At 39.1% G+C, this 19567-nt stretch overlaps 1 long non-coding RNA gene across 3 annotated transcripts in view; it reads left to right on the top strand.

Annotated features, from left to right (window-relative positions):
* Positions 1-385: 385 nt before the first annotated feature.
* LOC136866391 (uncharacterized) overlaps positions 386-19567 on the top strand; it is a 93606-nt gene continuing 74424 nt past the window's right edge. For all 3 annotated transcript variants that reach the window (XR_011017936.1, XR_011017937.1, XR_010859536.2), the window contains exons 1-2: positions 386-517; positions 13938-13987. This is a non-coding gene — a long non-coding RNA (uncharacterized lncRNA). The remainder of the gene's footprint in view (positions 518-13937; positions 13988-19567) is intronic.

The following is a 19567-nucleotide window of genomic DNA, read 5'->3' as shown; positions in this document are numbered from 1 at the left end:
GAGAAACTAGAGTTTGATCACATGGCCCATTGCGCATGTATGAACCAAAATGGCGGCTAAGCATACCCATCTTATAGAGCCTTACTTAACCATAGCCACGGTAACATAAATATCACTTGTAACTTCCATGATTTGCATTGTAAGTTCCATGCTTTCCTCTAAAGTGAAAGTGACCAGTCTATCCCGTAATATCTCTGGAAATACTTCGTTATGAGTAATTATTACTAATATTAATATTACCCATAAAATCAATAAAAATCCTACATAACATAAACAACCCTTGTAACCTCCGTGATTTTCATTGTAAGTTCCATGCTTCGATCTAATGTCAAAGTGCCCAGTCTATCGGTGTTGGTCTATCCCATACCATCTCTGGAAACAAAGATGGCTGTAATAAATACATACATCCTCCTACATCATTATGAGTAATTATTACCAGTATAACCGGTACTCATAAAAACACTAAAAATCCTACATTTCGGGATCTGAAAATATTCAAATTGACTGCTGAACACATGTGAGTAAATTTCAATGCAATATCATTTCCAGTCCCCTACTTTACCATTTCCTCATGGGCCTCCTCCTGCTCAGCAGGTTAGGACTGTACAATCCATTGTGGTCCTTAACCCATTAGAGGAGACTTCCTCACTGGGACTGTGTGTAAGTGAGTTAGCATCCTGCTTCACAGAACTTACCGAGCTCAGAAAGTTTTAAGCAAGCCTTGGACCTATGGGAGTAACAAAATCCCTTCGAAACAACTTGGCAAAAGAAATTAAATTTGATGGGGGGGCTATCAGTATTAATGGGGCTTATGGGAGAAAGAAAGTAGAACCGGTTGTGTCAGCAAAGAGGATGCATCTGGAGTTAATAAAATTTGGGTAAAGGGAGATAACGAGGAAGAGATAGAAGATAATAAAGTGTTCTTGGCGTAGGACTGTATCAGGAATACTATTGCATACAACATAGTTTCTATTAGGCATGTGAATGAGCGAAGGATGTGGGTAGTTTTGGCATTTGGAGGAATTATGTGTAGGTCAAGAATTGTCCCCATATTCACCATGTGAGGGTGCAGATAAGGAGGATGTTGACAGTTTTATGATTCACTGAATGACGTCAGAGTCACAGCAAGGATAGAATGGGTAGAGCTATGGGGTGATTTCAATGCGAGACTTGAAAATAGAACTGAAGGATAAAAGGTGATGAGTGAATGTGGGGAAGATATGGAAGCTAATAGGACTGGGAAGCGTTTACTGGACTTCTGTGCTAGTATGGGATTAGCGGTAACAGATACATTCTTCAAGCATAAGACTGTTCCCTGCTACCCATTAGAGGGTAGGGGCATCAAATCCAAAATAGACTCTATCTTAACTGATTTTGAATTCAAGAAATCTGTTAAGAATGTGTGGGTATTCAGGGAATTTTTTGATGATGCAGACCACTATCTGATATGTTGTAAAGTAAGTATCTCCAAGCCTAGGACAGAGAAATTGAAATCTTTCTGCAGATGGATAAGGGAAGAAAAGCTCCAGAATAAATTAGACAAGTACGATGGATATGATTAGTGAAAAGTTCCAAACAATAAGCATTGAGCAAGTCAGAAAAAAAAGGAGAATGAGTGTCATAGAGGGATGCTGTTGTAGAAACAGCAAGAAAATGCCTAGGAACAACCGTGTGTATAAAGTTGGGAAAATGATGGAATGATGGACAGCTTGTAAATGTAAAAAGAAGGCATATCAAAACTGGCTCCAAACAAGGACTGATGTAGACAGGGAACTGTACGTAGATGAATGAAATAGAGCAAAACAAGTCATTGTTGAATTGAAGATGATGTCTTGGGAAGATTTCGACAATAAACTGGAAAGGCTAGGTCAAGAGGCAGGTAAACCTTTCTGGACAATAATAAAGAATGTTAGAAAGGGAGGAAAAAAGGAAATGAATAGTTTTTTATGTAAATCAGGTGAACTCATAATAGATCTCAGGAAATCACTGGAGAGGTGGAAGTAATATGTTGAAAATCTTCTCAATACAAATGGATATATTTCTGCTAATGTCGCTAACAACTGAGCTCTTAGGGAGGAGGGCAATGATGTAGGTGAAATTAAGCTGGAGGATTTGGAAAGGATGGTAAATAAATTCCTTCTTCATGAAGCAGTAGGAATAGATAAATTAGACCTGAAATGGTGAAGTAAAGTGAAAAGGCAGGAATGAAATGGCCTTACAGGGTGATAAAATTAGCATGGAATTTTAGGAAGGTACCTTATGATTGGATGGAAGCAGTAATTACACCCATTTGTAAGCAAGCTAACAGGAAATATCGCAGCAGCTATCAAGGTATTTCATTGCTCAGTTTATGCCAGGCAAGGTATTCACTGGCATTGTGAAACGGAGGGTGCGATCAGTGTTTGAGAGTAAGTTGGATGAAAACCAGTGTGGTTTCAGACCACAGAGGGGCTGTCAGGATCAGATTTTCAGTCTGAATGAGGTAATTGAAAAGTGCTGTGAGAGGAATAGACAGTTATGATGTTTCATAGATCTAGAGAAGGCATATGACAGAGTACTGAGGGAAAAGATGTTCGTCATACTGGGGGATATTAAGGGACTAAGGGCAGATTATTGAAAGCAATGAAAGAAATTTATGTTGGGCTTCGGTTAGAATTTATGATAGAATGAGTTCTTGGTTTAAGGTTGTTACAGGGTTTAGACAAGGCTGTTATTTTTCAACTTTGTTGTTCATAGTTTACATGCATCATTAACTGAAAGGTATAAACTGGCATAGAGGAATTTAGTTAGATGTAGTAAGTATGTCGACAACTTGGTCTGAATTGCAGATTGAGCAGAAAGCTCCAGATTAATATATTTGAACTTTAAAATAGGTGCATTTGGTGAATGAAAACCTACAACCTGTTTTCCAGTCATTGACCGGGTCAGGGATGGAATGAATGAAGCAGATATAGGCTATTAGTACGATGGGGTCGCCACTCCCAAAGTGATTTATTAATGACTGATAGATGCTATGAAATGAGAATGGAGAGTGTTGCTGGAATGAAAGATGACAGGGAAAACCGGAGTACCCGGAGAAAAACCTGTCCCGCCTCCGCTTTGTCCAGCACAAATCTCACATGGAGTGACCGGGATTTGAACCACGGTATCCAGCGGTGAGAGGCCAACGCGCTGCCGTCTGAGCCACGGAGGCTTTAGGTGCATTTGGTAAATAATGAAATAACAACAAACAGTCTGGAAACTTGCACCATCAACAGAACGGATAACAACAGTCTCCAGGCTGCAGAAATGAAATTCCTGAGGTCAATGCTGCTGAAAACGAGACAAGATAAGATCCGGAATGAAAAGGCCTGCGAAGACCTCCAAGTGAAACCACTCAACGAAATTCTAGCTACATCCAGATTGAGATGGTTTGGTCACTTGAAGAGGATGGATCTGAAGAGGGTAGCACAAAAATGGTCTGACAAAGATCTGGTGGACCAGGTGAGTTGGCCGTGCGGTTAGGAGTACGCAGCTGTGAGCTCGCATCCGGGAGATGCCGGGAGAACCCCACTGTCGGCAGCCCTGAAGATGGTTTTCCGTGGTTTCCCATTTTCACACCAGGCAAATGCTGGGGATGTAGAGATCGGGCCAGCTAGGAAGACATCCGGTAAGGGGAAGTGTGCAAGTGAGAAAGCAGAGCCGTGGGAGCGAGAACGCTGACTTCTCCTTCTCAGTGTTGTGGCGACGTGCAGTTGACCCGAAATATTTCTTATAACTGACATGTAACACTCCGCAGATTTTCAGTTAGTGGGATTCCCTTCCGGCTGTAAATTACAGACATACCTAGCCGAAATAAATGCATTACAGATGACAGATAGATTGAAGGAGTTAGAACATAATTTAACCTCTTATTACAGTAGCTGTCAAAATCGTTTCCGTGTATCAATTTGCGTAGTCCTTATTTTTAAATTATAATGTGATGTAAAATTAACTTTACGACGCTGTAGATGTACAGTGTAGAATATGGTTTGCTATAACACCAGGCTTCATAACCTGAGCCACGTCATGTAAAATAACTCGATAATAATAATAATAATAATAATAATAATAATAATAATAAGCTACAAGAAATTGAAAAACTCTCAGATACTATGCAAAGAAGGAGGATAAATTTTTACTGTCATCTTCTCCTCAGAATGAACTCTATGATTAACTGAACAAATCTTGACTTCTTCCGTAACCCAAAACAAAACCGAACTGGTTTAAAGAAACTGAAAAAGACATGGTAGAATTAAAAATTACAAAAAAATCATTATTCGGTCGAAGAGCTAAAGTAATAACTAAAGAAGAAAACATAACATTCCAAAACAAATCTACATTAAAAGCCAAATCTATTATCTCGGAAGACAAGAAGAAACGAAGATCAGAAAGAATGAAGAAATATTGGGCACTAAGAAGAGAACAACGCACAGAGAAAGAATTGATTCAACATACCCCAAAGAGGGTGAAATGAAATAATAATAATAATAATAATAATGTCCGCCTCTGTGGTGTAGTGGTTAGCGTGTTAGCTACCACCCCTGGAGGCCCGGGTTCGATTCCCGGCTCTGCCACGAAATTTGAAAAGTGGTACGAGGGCTGGAACAGGGCCCACTTAGCCTCGGGAGGTCAAATGAGTAGAGGTGGGTTCGATTCCCACCTCAGCCATCCTGGAGGTGGTTTTCCATGGTTTCCCACTTCTCCTCCAGGCAAATGCCGGGATGGTACCTAGCTTAAGGCCACGGCTGCTTCCTTCCCTCTTCCTTGTCTATCCCTTCCAATCTTCCCATCCCCCACCAAGGCCCCTGTTCAGCATAGCAGGTGTGGCCGCCTGGGCGAGGTACTGGTCATTCTCCCCAGTTGTATCCCCCGACCCAATGTCTCACGCTCTAGGACACTACCCTTGAGGCGGTAGAGGTGGGATCCCTCTCTGAGTCCGAGGGAAAAACCTACCCTGGAGGGTAAGAAGATTAAGAAAGAAAGAAAGAAAGAATAATAATAATAATAATAATAATAAAAATAAGTACTTTTGCTTTAAGGTGTGAACGCAATGTTAGACTATTTGATCGTTTGTCCCTAGCTCCTTAATGCCAATATTTTTTTGCATTCTTGTAAAATAAGAAATGTGATTTAACAATATGACATACATAATTATAGAATTGTTCTCATGTACAGAAACAAAATATAATTCATAAAAGGAAACACCATAAAGGGTCTACATATGCTGAGTAACAACGTATGTATACGAAGATAACTTAAATGGCACTAGAAATAATAAGTAATAAAATAATGACACTATAATTATTCACAAAATGAGCACATTCTTGTTTTATTATGTCCATTATATCTCTTCAATTCCACTGAGTCCTCACCGGATGATGTGTCGTCTGCTCCCAGCTGGATCGCAAAGGACTCCATAATGTCTTCAAAATGTTCCCCATCTCTTATGTTCCAGTCTTTGGCGGATATTGACGCGAATTTTTGTCTAGTGAGTTTCTCTACGTCGTCAGTAGTGAAGGTGACGTTGTGAGAAGCTACTCAGTTCTTCACTTTTGCCCACATTATTTCAGTACTGTTTAATTCAGGGTGATATGGGGGCAGTCGAATAACCGAGTGTCTGTACTGTTCCACGAGTTCATCTAGGACGTAGGTTTTGTGTGCGGCTTGTGCAATTTGATAAGCTCATAAAGCTCGTGTTTGTACATCGAATCGTGGTGTGAAATGTTCCTATTCAATAGCCAGGAGATCATCGTCACTTTACGTGAGCTGGAGGTTGGAGCTCGATCTAGTTCCTTGTTGTGATATGATGCGTAGTCAATCACGAGAACACTGCGAGGTGGAAGTTATCTTTCATATCTTTCATTCTCTTAAAATAAAAGTCACTATTCATGTCATCGTGGTAGTCGCCACTCTTGCTGCCAGACTTCCAGATTAGCAGACAGTTCTCGATGAAACCCCTTTCACCGCCAGCATGTACAACTATCCTCCGCCCGATACTGGGCATTTTTTAAATAAACAAACCTTTTGTATTTTATGTCATGTTTTTCCATTAGGATGTGTTTGTTAGTGTTAGTTTTTTTTATGATATCCTAATGATCGAAGAATTCGCTTGACACTAGTATTGGATCCTTTGAACTTGAAGTCTTTACCTAACTTTGCACAAATTTTTGAAACTGTAGGTAAACATTTTTCATCTAAATAAAAATTACTAACAATACGACGTATGGCACCTTCTTCAAAGTCATCCAATCCAGTAATATTCTTTGTGTGCATTCTGTTTTTGTTTGGTGTTTCAAACAGACTATCCATAGGTTTTCCTAACTCTTTCGTTTCTCGCTCTTAATCCGTACCAAAGAACTTTCTGACACTCCAACAGCTGCTGCTACTCTTTCCTGCATTTTTTTTTTTTTTTACAATCTATCACGAACTTTTCTTCCATTGCCTCCCTTTCAATAAAGTCTATAACGTTCAAGATTGCTGCACGGGTCTGACTCTTTAGCACCTTACGATGCATGCTACTTTCAACGCCTTCCATACTGTCACAGATAGGCCTATCATACACCACCACTAACCTCAGTTACTACTCAACGGGAAATTAGAAAGCAGAGCGCAGCAGCTGAGTGTAAACTTATGCACTGAACTGTCCTTTTAGCAGAAGCTCTGTTAGGAGGGGATTCGCTACGCGAGATAGTCCACAGTGCGCATGCGCTCCCAGATGTCTTCCTAGCTGGCCCGATCTCTACCTTAATTATGGCCACGGCCGCTTCCTGCCCATTCCTAGGCCTTTCCTGTCCTATCGTCGCCGTAAGACCTATCTGTGTCGGTGTGACTTAAATCAAATAGCAAACAAGATCTGGTGGGAAAGCAACCTAGGGGCAGACCAAGGATACGATGGATCAGCAAGAGACAGGAGTGGAATTGTGTAAAGTTGAAGAAGAAGAAGAAGAAGAAGAAGAAGAAGAAGAAGAAGAAGAAGAAGAAGAAGAAGAAGAAGAAGAAGAAGTGTACTTGCGTAGACATAAGTGGAGAGCGCTTTTGTACCACGCCCAGGAAACTGGAGACTGTTAAATGATGATGATGATGATGATGATGATGATGATGATGATGATGATGATAATGAGTATGATAGCTTTTCCAAGACTTACTTATCATGTGGGTTTTGGTGTCGAGAGTATCCGAGGACATTTCGGCTCGCCTGGTGTCGGCATGTAGCTTCTCCTATCAAATAACACCAAGGGTTCTGCTCAGAGTATTACGTCCCCATCCGACAGATGAATCACCATCAAGAGTGTCATATGCCCTCCCTTCATATGAACATTGCAGAGAAGTTTGGAATTAAATCTAGGCTTTTGGCACACAATCAAGTGATTCAAAATTGTATACCACCACCTCTTGTACCCTGCCGGTGAATTTTTTTCGACCAGTGGGATTCAAACTGGTTAACAACGGTGTCAGACCATATAAACTTGATGCCTCAATGATTATGTTCACTAGGCAGGTTTTTCCAGGACTAATAATAATAGCGCCCGGCCTCCCGAGAGGCCTGGTGCAGGCAACCTGCGCATCTGTGAGGATGGGGTCCTATCTAAGATGAACTCTAATGCTGAAAACGTCACATACACCCAGCCATCGAGCCATAGGAATTAACTAATGAAAGTTAAAATCCCTGACCTGACCAGGAATCAAACCCGGGACCCTCTGGACCAAAGACCAGCATGGCCATGGAGCCAGACTTTTCCAAGGCCAAAGTGATATTAGTAGGGAAGAAATCTAAGAGAACTGAATGTCAGCTTGGCAACACAAAGCTTGAACAGCTAGGACATTTCTGAAAGTGTGGTCTCCCAGGATGGTAGTATAGTAAGAGACTGAATCAAGGTGCAGTAAAGCTAAAGCAGTGAGTTCGCAATTGCCTTCAGCAGTATTCTGTAAGAAGTAAGTCAGCTCCCGGACGAAACTATCTTTACATCCGTCTGTTTTCAGATACTTTGCTTTACAGGAGTGAAAACTGGTTGGACTCAGTATATCTTATTCATAAATTAGAAGTAACAGACATGACAGTAGCAAGAAAGGTCGCTGATACAAGCTGGTGGGAACAATGCCAGGAGGGTACTCGGAATAAGGAGATTAAGACCAAGTTAGGAAAAAATCGATTGATGAAGCTGTATGCATAAATCGGCTTCTATGCTGTGGTCATTGGGGGTAGATAGAAGAGGATAGGTTCAATGGGTTACCCGTTCCAGAATCGATTCCGAGGATTTAGTAGCACCATCTATGATGCGGATGTGGAAACACGTGCAGCACGAATGTGTTCTGTAATGTGAGGTCGTTTTGTTTTATAACCAGGTCACTCTCCAAGCCATGCCTGATCTCATTATAGAGGTCTGGAGTTATATACTTTAATACAGGGCCTCTCAGGGTGCATGCGCGTGGTGCATACACTGTGCACGGTGCAAAAGACGACTTCGCTTGGTTGACCAGAGTGCAGACCCCCCACTCCTCTCTCCCTACACCTGTCTCCCCGTTCGGCCTGTCTCCGCGTTCCTCACCTTCACTGCTGTTTCTCCCCCACTGCGAAATGTTTACGTGTGGTGGGCGGAGACGCACAGTTGTATGGGACAAGGTTACCAGTGTTATTAAAAAAATTTAAAAAGTGAATTAGAAATACACATACATGTTTGAGAGGAATGTAAACATAATTTTAAAAAATGCAGAACCCGTAACCAACAGTACTGGAACAAACCTTATTTGTGGATATAGAATGCTCTTCTTCAAGCTGTTTCAACTTCCTTAATTCTTTCTCTCTGACGTCTCCTATGATTTCACAATAATTTTCTGAATGTAGTCTGTTGTAGTGTCTTTCAATAGACGATTTTCTTACGCACGTAATTATCGTCCCACAGATTAAGCATTTGGCGTTATCGTCACGACAAACAAACAAAAAAATACGAAAGTTCCCAGTTTGATTGAAATGGACTTTCGGAAGTCTTTGCTTTCTTCGAAACAGGTTGCTGCATTATTATGTTGTTGTCGTGCGCTTATCTATTTCACTGATAAACACGTCGTCTACCACCAAACGCTTCGTCGCTCTCAGCACACTACACCATCCGAGTCAAACCGAGTTGAGGCGAAGCGTACCGATGCACAGTGCACAGAGCCTATGCACCTCGCTCTGCACGCGTGAGAGTTTGGGCGTTTGAGAGGCCCTGCTTTAATACAACTGTAATTTGATCACAATATATGATTCTCTGTTTAAAACTAATCACGTTGTATGGATTACTGACATAAATAAACAAAACTTGTATGGGGATTATGACATAATATATTAGTACTACTATTTCACGAAAATACACTTGTCCTTCCTAAGGAGACAACCTTACCTACTGTTATGCAGTGATGAAAACAAAAATAGTAATTCTGAGAGTTTCTCATAATAATATTTAGCAGTAGTATGAAATGTTGTTTTTCTACCACTTTTCCCACACCTGTGGGGTCGCAGGTGCGAACTGTATTGTACATGTTGATTTGGCCCTGTTTTACAACCAGATGCCCTTCCTGACTCCAACCCTATGTGGAGGGATGTAATCACTATTGAGTGTTTCTGTGGTGGTTGGTGATATGTTGTCTGAATATGGAGAGGAAAATTTTGGGACAAACACAAACACCCGGTCCCCATGCCAAAATAACTAATTGGAGGCGATTAAAATACCCCACCCGGTTGGGAATCTAATCCAGTACCCTCTGAAAAGAAAGCCTCAACGCTGACTATTCAGCCAATGAGTCAGACAGTAGTACGAAATGTTCATTTCAAATTAAATGTAACTGAAGACAGGTATGCTACGAAACAAGTTGTGTACTTAAAAAATGCAACTTAATTCCACAGACTTTATACGTTTATTTTTGAAAACCACATTCGGAAAATACAGTATAGGCCTAGGCATAAATAACAATGTCGATTGCTATACCCAGTATCGAACTGTGAAATGTGATTTCTAGACAACCAGGATAAATTGTTATTTCATTATTCTTCTTCTTAATCTCCTTACCCTCCAGGGTTGGCTTTTTCCTCGGACTCAGTGAGGGATCCTACCTCTACTGCCTCAAGGGCAGTGTCCTGGAGCTTCAGACTCTGGGTCTGGCGATACAACTGGGGATGATGACCAGTACCTCGACAGGCGGCCTCACCTGCTATGCTGAGCAGGGGCCTTGCGGGGGGGGTGGAAAGATAGGAAGGGATATACAAGGAAGAGGGAAGGAAGCGGCCGTGGCCTTTAGTTAGGTATCGTTCCGGCATTTGCCTGGAGGAGGAGTGGGAAACCACGGAAAACCACTTCCAGGATGGCTGAGGTGGGAATCGAACCCACCTCTACTCATTTGACCTCCCGAGGCTGAGTGGACCCCATTCCAGCCCTCATACCACTTTTCAAATTTTGTGACAGAGCCGGGAATCAAACCCGGGTCTCCGGGGTTGGCAGCTAATCACGCTAACCACTACACCACAGAGGCAGACTATTTCATTATTATGTGGCATAATTCATTCATGACAACTAATACCGGTATGACATTTCACTGTATACAAAAGAAATAGTAAATATTGCATGTTCGAATTTGCCCCACGTATATACGGAAGACTCACTCTAGTGTGTGCGCTCAGCACACTCCGGTGACATCATCGGGAACCGATTCTTCGCATGCGACATTGAGTGCAAACCTGGAGTCGTAGGACCCGATTCTCGCGATTCCAGGCGTCATTCGCGCACATCACTACCATGCAGTTTCATATGGTTTAGGCATGCACCTCTAACATTATTTTTTGCCACTTCATCATTTTTTGTCACATTTTTGCAAGATTGTGGGGGTTACTTGATCCCTGTTGCCTGTTGGCTGGTTGGAGGCCCTAAACCCAATGGCCTTGTCACTAGCCACTAATTTTTCAAAACTGTGTCTGAAACTTAAACTACGAATCTGCTGATTTACTGGACGGTATGTCAGCAAAGGAATATTTGAACTTGAGGAGCAGCAATAATCACTAACAATAAAAGACCAATAGTTTCTTTCACTAAATTTACAATGTTACCGGTACTGTGTTAATTACAGTATTTAAAGAAATTGTTTCTTTCGTGATAGGTGCAACGGAAGTACTATGTGAAATACAGTAAATTACAGTATTTACAGTATTTAAAGAAATTCTTTCTTTCGTGATAGGTGCAACGGAAGTGCTGTGTGAAATATCATGTGTACCTATACCAAATACAGTGGAGACAATACGCGACACTCTGCGAGATAACGAGGGACCTCTAGATAGCGGAGTGACCTGAGAGTTACTGATTCTGTCATTAGAGCACATGTATTTGTTTGTGAAATTTTTGGCGTTATTTATGCGTTTGCATTAAGTTGATATAAGTAAATCATAGCGTGTGTCATTCCTTTATATCTCCTCTCAATATGAGTGGAAAGATATGTGCTGTGTTTGGCTTCAATAACTATGAAGTGCAGAAGGATTCGCGGTCTTTCTTCCATTTTCCTCATGACAGGAAAATGTAAGTAAATATTGTGTTTGCATATATATTCTTCCAGTTACAAAGATATTTTTATAGCACTTCCTAAACTTCTGACCTGCACGACCTACATTTTAACTGGCTTAAAATATAATGAGCTTATTTTATTGTGTAGTGCAGCAGTTAACCTTCAATACCGATGTGTTGTTGTAAGTGTGATCTGTGGGTTTGATTTAATTCAGGAAAAAACATATACATATGTGTGTGGCTGGTTGTGTTCCGAGTTACCCCATTTGGAATACCGTAATGCGTTGTCAAGCACTGAAGAAAATATGGGTGATTTTAAAAATGTACATATTTTGTTGAAACAATATGATGATGCAATTTGCTTTACCCTAATGTAATGGCGTTACGGCAAGTATGGCTTATAGGGGAAGTTTTAATGTCTCCGGTATTTGCCTATACAGAAAGTGTACGTGCAAATCCATACATTAAACTGTTTTTTATAAATATTCTACGAAAAACTGGAATATTATTTCGTATATCACTCAAGCCAGATACCGTATGAAACATTCTCTTTGGTACGAAACAAAGTAAAAAACCTAACTTACGTGATCTACCGAACACCAGTAGAACTACTCAGTGTAGGCTACAATTTAAATAAAAGTCTCTAATCTTGATTTCCCGAAACAAACACTAAAGCACCAATATTTATTGCACCAAATGGATGGCATGCACACAAAGATAAAGATAACCTACTTTTGATAAATATTAACTACTTTATCAATAGGGTAAGATGGATCATATTCATTCGCCAACTGTCCAGTAGCGCATTTAACAATGGGTATATAATTTATATCATGCGTATGTTAGTCTTTTTTTACAGGTATGTTATAGTGTTATAGGTTTTATAGTTTGTGTTCGACAAACTGAAAGGCTTTAAAGTTACAGGTGTACCTACTAGTTGCCTTTCTACAGGCTGTTTTATAGTTGTTCATATGAAACAGTGTCTTGTTGAATTGATATTCTCAATTGGTGAAATCTGTAATATATCAGTAACAACCTCACATTAAGGAACTCGCATAAAGGAACACCAGAGAAGTATCCATCTCAACCAGTCATATAGTATTGAAGAACATAAGGGTGATTTAAAAAATGTACATATTTTGTTGAAACAATATGATGATGCAATTTGCTTTACCCTAATGTAATGGCATTATGGCAAGTCATCACCTCTTGTCAATTTATTTCTCACAATTGCACTTTAATACGGAACAAAAATGAATTTTATGGCTTATAAATATAATCAAGCAGCCAGACAAGTCAGCAATAGCTGAGCACGCCCTATCGTCGGGCCATGATGTGTTCCAAGATGTTCTAGTTCTTACCCACATTAAACACTACAGGTTTTATTATTTTATTATTTATTTTTATTATACGGGAAGCTGTGGGATTACATAAAATTCCTAACAATTTCAACAGGGACACTGGCTATCAATTAAGTAATAGGTGGTTGTCAGCCATTGAGGATTTACATCAATAGTTCTCTTCCCTGTCCTTTCTATATTGGTATTTCATTTCGGTATTTTCCAGATTCGTACGTTTGTCATCACCAGTTGATTCATTCCAAGTTATGTGTTGTGTGTTAATGTCTTACTTTCATAGCGTGTACAGTGGTTATGCCCTCCACCCATCATCTCACATCATTATCATCCTCCAGTTTTTTCCACATACTTTCTTTCCATTCTTCAGCTCCGAACTATTCTGGTGTCTTTCTATGCATTTATTTTATTTTATTTGTTTCTATTTTCTTTTACCACTTCGTCCTTCGTCTTTGATTCGTCTGATGTCCTCTCTGATACTCCTCACGCACACGCGGTGTGACAGAACATCTTAACTGGAGCATAATGTTGTCTTCAGCTCCCACTTGGAGCACTGTGCCAGCATACAGAGAGCCACCTTGTGACAAACGAGCGTACCATTACAGCTCCAACGGTAATGCATTCTTGAATTCAAGAAGACGTTCTCGTGAACAGTCAAGACTTTGCTCTGAAGATCAGGAGCAAAGTCCACTGCGAAATGCAAAGAGTTTCACCTTGTTCTTGACACGGCTTAAGCTCAAAAGCCCATTTCATGTCTTCATAATAACAACCTTCTTTGCATAACTTCTTTAATGAAACATAGAATGGAAAAATAGTAGCCTACAAAAACATAAACAGAATATCACTTGGCAACTGTAACTAAGTAACTACATACACTACAAAATCAAATTAAGATTCCCTACTGAGAAAATAAGTTTTGATTGAGAATCTAGTTGTACTGTTGTTCCATCTTGCATATGACACCTCTTAAAAGAACATATGTATGATATTTATGTAAAGTTCCCATTCCCAACAACTAATATTTTTTGGGTTGTTGTAGGTCAGCCAGTTGGCTTGGAACTTCCAAACTGGTGAAGTTTTAAAGTTATGGTGAGTACTTGCAAAATTGTAAGTTATTTTATAAAACATTATAAAAATCTTCAGTAGTGGGCTGTACTTAGACATTGCTAGGGACACAACAACATTGATAAAATGATGTAAAACTCCCTTATACTGAGCTCGATACCTGCAGTCGCTTAAGTGCACCCAGTATTCGGGAAATGGTGGGTTCGAACTCCACTGTCGGCAGTCCTCAAGATGGTTTTCCGTGGTTTCCCATTTTCACACCAGGCAAATGCTGCTGCTGTACCTTAATTAAGGCCATGGTTGCTTCCTCCCACTTCTAGCCCTTTCCTTTACAATCGTCACCGTGAGACCTATCTATGTCGGTACGACATAAAGCAAAGTGTGGAAAAAAAAACTCTCCTATTTTAAAAATTTATTATAGGCCAGCGGATCTTCTCTCAGTTGCTAGCAGAATGGGCTTGGAACCTCCAGATTGGTGAAGTTTTAATATTATTGTGAGTACTTGTAAATTGTATTTTATAAAACACTAGCTGTAGTGCCCAGCTCTGCTCAGGTACATTTTAAAATCATTTTTGTGATGTCTGAAGCTATTTCTTTTCTGTTTCGAGTCAGTTACTGGATTAAAGCCACCTATTTATTACTAAAACAAAGCCGAACTTTCTGCCAAATTACATTGGCCTTCATCAGGGCATGTGAAGGTCTGCTTCTGACGACCATAGAAATTCTTCAAAAAACATGGAAGTCACGACGATAATATACACAGCCCCGCTACTAACTGGACTCGGGGAATATCACGCTACTGTGGTGGTTGGAGGGAAGTTACTGACTCGCCGTCCTCTGTCGACACTTTCTGGAGTGCGTCACGCTGTGTTGTGGTGGTGTTATGCATGTGTTTATGGAGTACAGGTCTCCATGTACGAAGGGGTACCAAAAGAATAACCAGAGTAACATTGCCATGGGCGAAGCTTGTGTAGTACGCATTTCTGCCGCTAGGCGTGTATAGCGCAACTCATTGCCAGTCCAGTGCCACCTGTGTTGTTCACCTGGCTTGTTCTGTTCATGTGCAATAATTGCTTTTGCTAGTGCCGTTTTGTTCTTGTTTCTTTTTTTATGATCACAAGTTTAAGTGAACAACGTGCAAACCTTTTCTTGGGAAGTTTTAAGAAGATTGCGCAACAGTGCTCATAAATTATTTTTAAAAAAGACCCGAGTTGTGGCAGACAGGAGACTGGTTTGTCCACCACAACAATGATGCACCTGCACACCCAGCCATATCTGTTAAACATTTTTTAGCTAAAAATGGCCTGATTCCGCTGCGCCGCACCTGACCTGGCTCATTGCGACTTTTTCTTATTTCCACGCATGAAAAGGGGCATGAAAGGTCACCGATTTGACAACATTGAAGAGCGTGTTATAATTCTCAATTTTTGGTCCGTATTGAAATGTTTGGTTTGGGCACATAAAGTGAATGGCCGATGAAAGAATGACAAAAAAGGTGATGGAAATGCAAATCCAAGGAAGGAGAGGCCGTGGACGACCACGATTGAGATGGAAGGATACCATCCAACGCAGCATTATAGAAAGAAACCTGGACTGGGACACAGTGTTGGAGGAGGAGTGGTGGAAAGACCGAAGAAAGTGGAGAGGAACCATATTTGCCCCTACCCGGCAACAGTTGGATAAAGGGAAATTATGATGATGATGATGATGATGATGATGATGATGATGATTGAAATGTACAATGAAGTCAAATAAATATTAAAGTTTATTTATTCCACCCATTCAATACATAAAAAGAGATTTTAATAATGAATTAAATCTGTAAATAAAATTATAGGGACATGTTTCGCCCTTTAATTAAGGGTATCTTCAGCCTTAATCTCAATCTGAAAGATAATTAATCAGGCACCTGATTGTAATTAAATTACATATGAATGTGAAGATAATGTTGGAAATGAGCGAAATGGTTGACAATAGTTATGAAATTCTTAAAATGAGGCCTTAATAAAGTCTAAAATACAAATAGTCGTAAATTTATACACTTTCTTGAATGTCCTTGTTTAAAAATTGGTAACAAATTGTATACTGGTAGTTTTATAAGAACGTAAATTTTGTAAAGTGGCGTCCTGTGGAGGTTGAGGGCGTTAGAGGAAACTTTTGGATCTTAAACAGATTGAATGTCACAATAATAATAAAAATGTAGTTGATAATTCCAAATGGAGTATTAATACATATTAAAGCTGGTAAAGAGACGTTTCCGTTGCTCACTTCAAGTGAGGTTTATAATAAATTGTTACGCTGAAACAAGTAAAGCGGGGCCTTTTGATGGTTGAGGGCGTTAGAGAAAATTTATCGGGTGTTAAAACAGTTCAAACGTCAATTGAAAATAAATGAAATTACACACAACGTTTTCTCTCCAACTCTTCTTTACGTCAACCAATTTCAACATTAATAAAGAGACTTCAATCCAAACTTCCCTTTCGACTCTATACAAGAGGCTACATTTGTTCCTTCCAGCTAACATTTAACACAGCAACTTACCATCAAGCACTCTTCTTCTCTCGTGATTCTAGAAGACTACAGTTTTATCTCTTCACATATTATTATAAACCCCACTTGAAGTGAGCAGCAGAAACGTCTCTTTACTATTTTTAAAAATTGTGTTTAAACTCCATTCTAAGTTATTTACTACATTCTTCATCATTATCCTGACGTTTGAACTGTTTAACATCCAATAAATTTTCTCTAACGCCCTCAACCATCAAAAGGCCCCGCTTTACTCTTTTCAGCGTAACAGTTTATTATAAACCTCACTTGAAGTGAGCAACGGAAAAGTCTCTTTACCAGCTTTAATATGTATTAATACTCCATTTGGAATTATCAACTACATTTTTATTATTATTGTGACATTCAGTCTGTTTAAGACCCAAAAGTTTCCTCTAACGCCCTCAACCTCCTCAGGACGCCACTTTACAAAATTTACGTTCTTATAAAACTACCAGTTTACAATTTGTTACCAATTTTTAAACAAGGACATTCAAGAAAGTGTATAAATTTACGACTATTTGTATTTTAGACTTTATTAAGGCCTCATTTTAAGAATTTCATAACTGCTTTCAAGGAAGTGTATAAATTTGCGACTATTTGTATTTTAGACTTTATTAAGGCCTCATTTTAAGAATTTCATAACTATTGTCAACCATTTTGCTCATTTCCAACATCATCTTCACATTCATATGTAATTTAATTACAATCAGGTACCTGATTAATTATCTTTCAGATTGAGATTAAGGCTGAAGATGCCCTTAATTAAAGGGTGAAACATGTCCCTATAATTTTATTTACAGATTTAATTCATTATTAAAATCTCTTTTTATGTATTGAATAGGTGGAATAAATTAACTTTAATATTTATTTGACAACATTGAAGAGGTCAAGAAAACGACGTGGGAGGAGCTGTCGGCCATTTCTAAAGATGACTACAAAAAAATGTTTCGAACAGTTGAAGCACCGGTGGGACAAATGCATTAGTTGTAATGTAGAGTGTTTTGAAGGGGATAAGGTTGTTTTGTAAAAAATTTGAAAATATATAGCTTTCAAAAATCATTCCATTTTTTGGGTACCCCCCTCATATATATTTATTTATTTATTTATTTATTTATTTATTTATTTATTTATTTATTTATTATTTATTTATTGTTTGTTTGTTTGTTTGTTTGTTTATTTTAATACAGCGAGCCACAAAAAACCTATGTTCATTAAATTTTTAAACTTCCTGGAAAGGAAAATGTATGGTAACAGAATTATGCTTGAAAAAGAAACAGCTTAATTAAAATAGAATGACATGTTTCCATCGTAAAAAGACATTATCCAGTATCCAGTATTCGGGAGATAGTAGGTTCGAACCCCACTGTCGGCAGCCCTGAAAATGGTTTTCTGTGGTTTCCCATTTTCACACCAGGCAAATGCTGGGGCTGTACCTTAATTAAGGCCACGGCCACTTCCTTCCCACTCCTAGCCCTTTCCTGTCCCATCGTCGCCGTAAGACCTATCTGTGTCGGTGCGACGTAAAACAACTAGCAAAAAAAAAAAGGACATTATCAGATTCTGTTCAATCCCATTCAAAAATATTTAGAAATGTATAAACATTTATGTTTAAATCCTTAAGCACTTGAAATTTGGAACTCCTCGCTTCTCTCCACTCTAGCATTCTTGATGAAGAGTCTAGTTGTACTATCGTCTTGTAGACTTCATTAAGGTAAGTGCCATATTTCAAGTTTTTAAGACTTAAAACAGTATTTAAACATCAATATTTCTGTAGCCTGGTTACAAAGATGGCCAATTCTATGTAGCAAAATTTTCAGGAGAGGCAAAATTCTGTTTAAAATACTTTCAGATAAGTGGTATTGTTGAAAAATTGTCCATTGATTATACAATAGCAATAGTCTGTACTGAAATTTTATGCTATAAGAGATATGGAGATGGCCGGGTTTATGACTAACAATTGGATATAGTCACTTTTGTCACCAAGATGGTGTCTGCTGGTGAGGGCTTCGTCAGCAATAATAAGGCATGACTGATGTACCAGGCTTATATCAAAATTGCACATCTTCAGTCTTACACACTTTTACATTTACTCCAAACTTAAGTTCTTCAGGGCTAATGTCTATAGATTCTTTCCCTGGTTTCATGACAGACAAAGATTGGTTGATTTCAAAATTATAATATTGTTTGCCACTAACACCTCTTGACTTTGGTTTCTTGGTGAAAACTAACTTTTTGACTTGTAAAATCTTAAAATGAAGTTTAACTGGATCTTTAACGCCGGCTGTAGCTTCCGCCTTGCAGTCTTGATTGGCCCAATCTTTTCCTAAAAGTTTAGTCCGTTCCTTGCTTACCAAATTCTTCATGGTACTCTTCAAGCTGCACATTTGTATCTTTTGCCTTAATACTTATGTCGATTGCACCTAATTTTTTTCATATTTTTGGATCAAGGTTTTTGCTTTTTAATAACAAAGGAATGCAGAATGCTAACAAGGTTGTATTTTTGTTTTGCCACAAGCCATACAGGGTCTTTCCCTTCAAAATAGCCTTATTTAGATTTACACTTAAGTTCCTCAAATACTGCAGAGGCTATTTCATTTGAAGACTTTTCATTTGATGCTCTGCCCAAGAATAAATTGATACATTGTCTTTACGTAGAGCTCCAGGTCCACTAGAACATCCAGAAACCACTGTCAAATTATAGCAGTACAGCTGCCTTGAAGAGTACGTGCTTTGAACTGGAAGTTTTGGTAATAGCATATTTTTTTTGCATATCATATGACATTACAGCTACATTATCTTGAAATTTCTTTCTTCCTTTATACATGGGATTCTTTTACAACTCCTTCCATTATTTCTGATGGTATAGTTCAAAACAGTGTTAATAACTGTTCATTAATAAACTCCCATCCAGAACACACCGCTCATCAGTATGACTCTAATAAATGCCATGAGCTTGCGAGATCACATGACAGAGTAAAGGTATGTGATTGGTGCTTGGTGGAGGTGGCCGTTTTTGTCACCAACATGTTTTAGGGCTGGCCGATTTTGTAACCAAGG

The sequence above is a fragment of the Anabrus simplex genome, chromosome 3 (genome assembly GCF_040414725.1).
Source record: "Anabrus simplex isolate iqAnaSimp1 chromosome 3, ASM4041472v1, whole genome shotgun sequence".
Classification (NCBI taxonomy): Eukaryota; Metazoa; Arthropoda; class Insecta; order Orthoptera; family Tettigoniidae; genus Anabrus; species Anabrus simplex.
This window is presented reverse-complemented; position numbering and strand designations above follow the sequence as displayed.